The sequence below is a fragment of the Vombatus ursinus genome, unplaced genomic scaffold, assembly GCF_900497805.2.
Source record: "Vombatus ursinus unplaced genomic scaffold, bare-nosed wombat genome assembly UNPS02014816.1, whole genome shotgun sequence".
In the NCBI taxonomy this organism is placed as follows: Eukaryota; Metazoa; Chordata; class Mammalia; order Diprotodontia; family Vombatidae; genus Vombatus; species Vombatus ursinus.
Window position 1 is genome coordinate 16,321,487 of NW_020954594.1, and position 7,280 is coordinate 16,328,766.

Below are 7,280 nucleotides of genomic sequence, written 5' to 3' on the forward strand. Positions count from 1 at the left end.
AGAAAGAAATAATTAGTTTTGACTCTGTTACTCAGTAGAAATTGGATTTAGTAAAGCTAAGGGTGTTGGGAGTTATATTCTGATTCAAATAGCTTTAATTTTAAGTACCTATTGCTAGCTCATCTTTAATATTTATAATTAAACATTTCAGTCAACATTCAGATTATTACAGATTTTGGAATGGCAAACACTGCGTATGTAGCATTTGTATATCTGCCACAGACAAGAGCTGCTATCTATGCTCCAAACATAGGTGGAATTCCTTTCTGGAAGAGGTGAAAGGATTCATGATATACCTGTACATACTCCAGGTTATAAGTGACAATAAAATGTTCTAAAAATGAACAAAAAAAAAACTTGAAGCATGCTTCAGCTAGGGAAAAAAAAGATGTTTTTCCTGGAAACAAGCAGGTTCTTGGCTGAGGGGAAAGGAAGATGTCATAATTATATTCAAGTATTTGTATGAGTCTTCCATAAGAGAATGGTTGTTTGGTCCCAGAGGGCAGAAGTAGAAGTAGTGGATGGACTTTACAAGGAGGGAAATCTAGACTTGATGGCAAGAAAAACTTTTTAATAACTAGATCTAGGTAAAAAAGGAATGTGCTTCCCCAGGGGGTAGAGGGCTCTTAATTGAAGTTCTTCCATTTGATCACTTGTTTGTTTTTTTTTTTTTTTACGGTTGGAATTACTTTTCAGGTATGTTTGCACTAGATGGACAATGAGGTCTCCTCTATTCCTAAAATTCTGTAATTTTCTGATACACTCAGAAGCTGGGGTGGGAGGGAAGAGAGGTGACTCTTTTTGTCCTAGACATCCATTCCAAGGTGGGACAGTGAGAGAGACTGAGACACGGAGAAAGAGACAGAAACAGGTAGACATATAGAAGGAAATACAGAACTAGAGAAAGGTGTAGAGAGACAAAGAGAGACAAGCACAAAGAGATAGCAAAAGATGGAGAGGGAGAGACAGAGACACAGTAACAGGTGCAAGGTGGGTGGTGGGGAGGCAAGGGAGGAAAGGAAGGAGGAAGAAGAAAAATGCAAAGTAACAACAGAATGTGTGTAGATGTAATGTGAATAGTGTTACCCATCAGGGCTATGTCCAGGCTTATAGCCCAAGCATGCTGATGATGGCCGAGAACTATTGCTGATCTGAAAGAAAAAACAGAGAGGGAGGGAGGAGTAATGTTTATTAGCTTTTCCCTCCTGCCATTTCCTGATAAGCAGGCAACACTACTTGCCTTTGTAAAAAGCCAGCTTATTTTCATTTTCTAGGATGAAAATTAGATTGTATCAGAGAAATTCCGGGAAGTGAAGTTCCCCACCATCACCTTCACCCATAGAAACAGCTTTATTTTGTGGGGTAGAGCTATGTTGTAGGGCATTCTATACATGGACATGGGATTTTTTTTTTGCTGGGAATGAATTTTCTGTTATATCCACATTCTCTCTGCACCTCTCCATGGTCACATCTGAGATGTGATCAACCACCAGGCTTCAAAATATGACTGTAACAGAGTATTTGACCTCTCATTTGAAAGCTTTTGAAAACAGATTGAGTACTTTATCTCAAAATAAATCACATAGCCTATAAAAAATGTCACAGATTAGGTTAAGAGTAAGTATATATGGAATATTTATTACCTTTCTAATCATGAATTCCCTAACTTCCAATTCTATGTTTAAGGAAACCTGGGCTCTTTCCATTACAGGAGACTATTTTATACACCATTCTCAATTAGGCTATGTACCAGAAATCCTTTGGTGAAAAATTCTTAAGACCTTCTACAAGACAATTTGAAGATTGATGACTCTCCTCCAGTTGACATTCCTGTTCTATTAGGTAGAGGTCAGACAGACATCTGCTGCTGATTTTAGCAATGGGTATTAAAGGCTTCCAGGGAAATGCAGTCCCATAATCTTAGGTCTTGGCACATACAAAGCAGCTTCACCTTTAAGTTAAGGGAAATGGGGCAATTAGTGGACTTTTACCATCAATTTCCTCATTTTAGATTTGCAATCCTTCGCTTATAATTCTTGTCTCTGTTGTGCTAGTTTTGTCTTTTTTATTTTTATTTTTTCCCATTTTCTCCTATTTATGTACCTTTGTAGACAGGTTGGCTCACTGGATCAAATGCAGAGGAGGCTTCCATTAACTGCTGAGCAGCCAGTTTTGACAAACTCCACTTTCACACAAGTTACACAAGAGAGATACATAATATAATTTTTATGGTTGGCTGCCCTGAGAAAATTTAGCACACATGAAGTATAATTCATTCAAGAAGAATAAAAGCTCTTAGCTGAGTTATTACCTAGGTGCAGCTGAACAGCTGGAAATGAAGCTTGAAAGCTTTTGTGTACAAGAGGAGTACAAATGACTTTGGGTCATCAATAGGAAGAGAATATAATTCCATTTTGGACATAAGAGCATTTTTTCCCTCATCAATTACTTATTACTGTAATTTCACTTAGTAATAGGTAGGAAAAAAAATAAGACGAGGAGACCTAGGTTCAACTCTTGACACTCACTGGCTTTGTGACCTTGGGAAAATTATTTAGTATTTCTGAGCTTCAGTTTTCACATGTGAAAATAAGTAGCTCTGTAACCTGGGACAAGTCACTTAACCTCATAGTTTCAGTTTACTAACATCTAAACTGGGGATACTATTAGTACCTACCTCACAAGGTGATTGTGTGGGTGAAATGAGATAAAATCTCTACAATGCTTCATAAAATGTAAATTGTTATGTAAATGCTATCTTTAGTCATTATTACTAAAACTACCACTGCTTGGAATGATCATCATTACTTACCATAAAGAGTTGTTTTAAGGCCACAATAAACAATGCCTCTAAGTTGCTATACACATGGAAAATATTATCATTATTTTCTGTCGTAGGATTTTAAGTAGGTGACATTGACAAATACGATCAAACAATAAGAATCAACAAATCATTATTTCTAAATTAAATTGCATTATTTGGCCTACTCTGTATAAACTGTGTACATAAATTCAGATGCATTTATTAAAGGCCAAAAAACAATTAATCTACTGACAGCCAATTGGAAGGTTTTTCCTACAAAGTGTGATTTTGTTGGTATGAAAACTCCCTCTGCTGACATAAATGCAACCTTTTATAATAGTAAATAAGCCTGAACCTCAGAGAAAGGAAGGCACTTGGCCATAGTTCTGTATCTAGTAAGAATCAGACAGACTTTGAACATAGAGTTTCCTGACTTTGAATCTAAAACTCTTATCTACTGCCCCATGCTGCCTTTCTCCTCCAAAATTCAAATCAAAAAATATTTTGAAATAAGAGATGGGACACGACAAAGCTTCATCAGTATACAAGATAACACAGTAGAGTCTTTATCAATACATAACTTTGTTGTATAAAGAGAGTAAGTATAAAATGTCAATCATTAAGTACTTATTAAGGGTTTGTTGTGTGCCAAGTTCAATGCTTGGTGATGGGGGTACAAAGGCAAATGAAGCAGTCCCTGCTATCATAAAACTTTCATTCTATCTAGCAAAGAAGAGATATACAGATACAGTCAATCAGTTTATTAATCAGCAAGTTTTATTAAAACTTTACTATTTTCCAGGCACTACACTAAGCATGGAAGCTATCTTTCTTAAAAGCCTTTCACTAATCACTACTCATGGCATAAGGTTGGATTCTCAAGGACAATCAGTCAATGAGTCAAATAAAAAAAACATTTATTAAGTGCCTATTATGTACCAGTTGCTGTGCTAAGTGCTAGGTATACAAAAAGAGGGTTCTTTCCCTAAGAGGTTCATGATATAATGGTGGAAGCAACAAGAAAATAAAATGTGCAATCAAGTTATATGCAGGATAAATAGGAAATGATGAAGAGGGGGGAAGACACTAGAATTAAAAGGGATTGAGAAAGGCTTCCTGTAGAAGATGGGATTTTAGGTGGACAGAGTTATAAATGGAGAGCATTCTAGGCATGGGGCATGCCAATAGAATGCTAACTGTAGTAGAGAAAATCTTCAAATGTGGTCTCAATGATAGCTGCTATCTAAGGACAAGTCTAGCTAAATATGACAAGATATCACCAGCTGCTAAAGATGAAATTCTTATCCACAGTGGCCCCTATAAAAGAGAAAATTGTAAAATAACCTTCAGTCATGTTTAGGTCCCTTTTGATTCAGAGTGAATGGGACAGAATATCAAAAAAGGGAGCAGACTATGCTACAAATCACAAATATTTTAAATAGCCATGAATATTAATTTAATTCTTGATACTCTTGGTAATCTTTACTGAGTGACATTGGTGGACTCACTGTTTAGAGGAAGTGAATCAGATCTATATTGACATTCTCATAGTGAATATTATGAGAAGATATACACCAGCTATTTGTCAGTGTCAAGGGGGGTATTCTGTGCTGAGTTCAAATAGAAGAAAGATTCCCCATTGACACTGAGGTCTTCCAGATGTTCCTTTATTGATAACATGATGCTGATTGTTCCAAGCCTCAAAATCTACAGGAACATCTAAATGAGATCCATGGTGAGTCAATAAAGGTGGTCCATAACAACCACACAGAAAAAAAAATAGACAAAAATTTCATATTGCTTAGATTATCATAAGCATTTTAATGGAAAACCTGTTGAATTGGTCCACCAGTAAATGCATTTTTAACAGGAGTTAAAAAGACAATAACTTAGTCCCAAATTCAATATGATGTGATCTGTCTGGATCATATTTGAAAAATAGCATGATAAAAAAAAGAAAAGAAAAAAGAAAAATAGCATGATGCCCTCAATGACCCCAAATACGCAAAGTCCCTGATATCAAAGTCAATCTTTTGAACATGATTATTCTTTTAGTGATGCTATATGATAGTGAATAATGGAAGACTTGTCTTAGAAGGATCACAATTACAGGTGACCCAAGCATAACAAACAGGATTCCTAGTAGGTTTCAGTATGCTGTGGCATATCATTGATAATGTATTCTATATGATGTGTTATATAGCATATACATCCAGAAAATGAGATAGGTTGGTAATAATTCAGATCGGTGGGTAATATAGTCCAGAGTAAGGGATACCAGATGAGCAGTGCCAAGTGGTACTGAAATATATTTGAATACTAAAATAATCAGAAGTACAGTACGTTAAGTAGATTCTCCATGGAGGAATTATGGAAATGCATGGACAAAGATGATTAGGATAAAAATAAATGGCTGATGAATCTGATTAAACTGGATAAGGTGCAAATGGGTTGTGTTGCACAATTACAGAAGAACTGCCCACACTTTTGATCTAATGATGCAATGAACAAAAACATATGTATATATACACACACACACATATGCACACACATGCACACAAACAGCTATAGTGTTGATCTATTGAGGGATTTTTAACAAGTAAGCAATTAAAAAAAGGAAATAAAAATATATAATGAATGCACACACACACACACACACACACACACACAAGCACACTGATCAACATTCTCATTTCTACCTTTAATGCTCCTACACTTAAAATCCCACAGCCTCCAAGAAATGCTTTCTATTCAGCTTTTCTTCATACCTCAAATGCCCTGATACCTTTGTCAAAGACCTCCCCAAGTTCCTCCTTCCTGGCAAATTTTCTCTGATTACAACTTTTCATATTCAGGAAAAGAGGGGTCCATTAGATAGCTGCAGTGAATTGTTTTCACAAACCACAGTTCACAGAATGGCCAGTAACATATGGTAATTGATGTCATTCAGATGTTATTAAATTAGTTGTAATGTAATCTGCATTGATGCTCATGTAAAGAAATGTTCTTTGTTTTCAAACCTATGTCTTATTATGGACAATGCTGACTCTGCACCCTAACTTTTTACCATTTTATACTATTTTTATTTATAATATATTTCTGACTTTGTATAATTAATCAATTAATCAGCAAGCATTTATGAAGTGCTTATTGTGTACCAGGCTTTGTGTTAGCTGCCGAAGATAGATACAGAGACAAAAGTGAAGCAGTTCCTTCTCTCTCGGACCTTAAATTCTATCCATGGGAGGCCATATGTCCATAGATAAGTATGCACTAGTACTATATATAATATTTGCAAAATGAAAAGATACTTTGGGGAGGCAGCATAATCATGTTTGCTGTAGATATGTGTATTAATGTCATTTGTTTTTCATTTGTAAGTCTCTGAAGAACAGGGGCAGGGCTTAAATAATTTTCCATCTCTAACAGTGAAGTCCCACGTGAAGAGATGAAGTGATTATCATTTGATGATGATGATAATGATAATGATGATGGTGTAGTTAGGGGGTAAAATGAAAGAAAATATTACAAGTCCCTTAAAGCTATCAGTAACTAAAAATACTGCAGCTCTAAAGTTGAAAATAAATTTACATTTCTCAGAAGCATTCCTTATGACATAAAGGACTTCAAAAATGAGCACAAAGAGGATTGAAATGTTTAGTGAATTATTGAATCAAAGCAAGAACTTCATACTGTTGTAAAGCCTGTAAAAGAGCTTGGATCAAACAGGGTTTAGTTATTTCCATAGCAAGAGAAAAGGGCTTTCATAAGAGGCCTCAGGATAGTGGAGTCCACAAAGCACAGTATAGAGGCAAAAATAATTTGAAGTTGGGGGAAAAAGGGGATAAAAAGGATTGGCACTTTGTACATGTGTGAGAAGGAATCCAACTAATAAACTTATCACAGAGAAGGGCTTTTTAAAATGATATGAACACTGAACAAAATAGCATGAAAATATATTTTAATAGTAATGAGGGGGATTACACATCACAGAAGATAATGCCAGTAAAGGAAAAATACCCCAAAGGCAGGAGTGTGTGTGTGTGTGTGTGTGTGTCTGTGTGTATGTGTATACTTGTGTGGGTGTATCGCTCTCAGGTCAGTTTCCAAGGATGACTGGGAAAAAAGAAAAGAACCCATATGTTCTAAAACATTTGTAGCAGTTCTCTTTGTGGTAGCAAAGTACAAGAAATTGTGGGGATACCCATTAGTTGGGAAATGACTGAACAAGTTGTGGTATATGATCATGATAAAATATTACTTTGTGTGCTATAAGAAAGAAGAACTAGTTGATTTTAGAATAACAAGGAAAAAATTGCACAAAATAATAAAGAGCAAAATGAGCAGAATGAAGAGAACATTGTATGTAGTAACAGCAATATTGTTTTAAGAACAACTTTAAGCAACTGAGTCATTTTGACTATTATAAATACCCAGAATAACTACAAAGGATATATGAAGGAAGATTCTGTCTGTA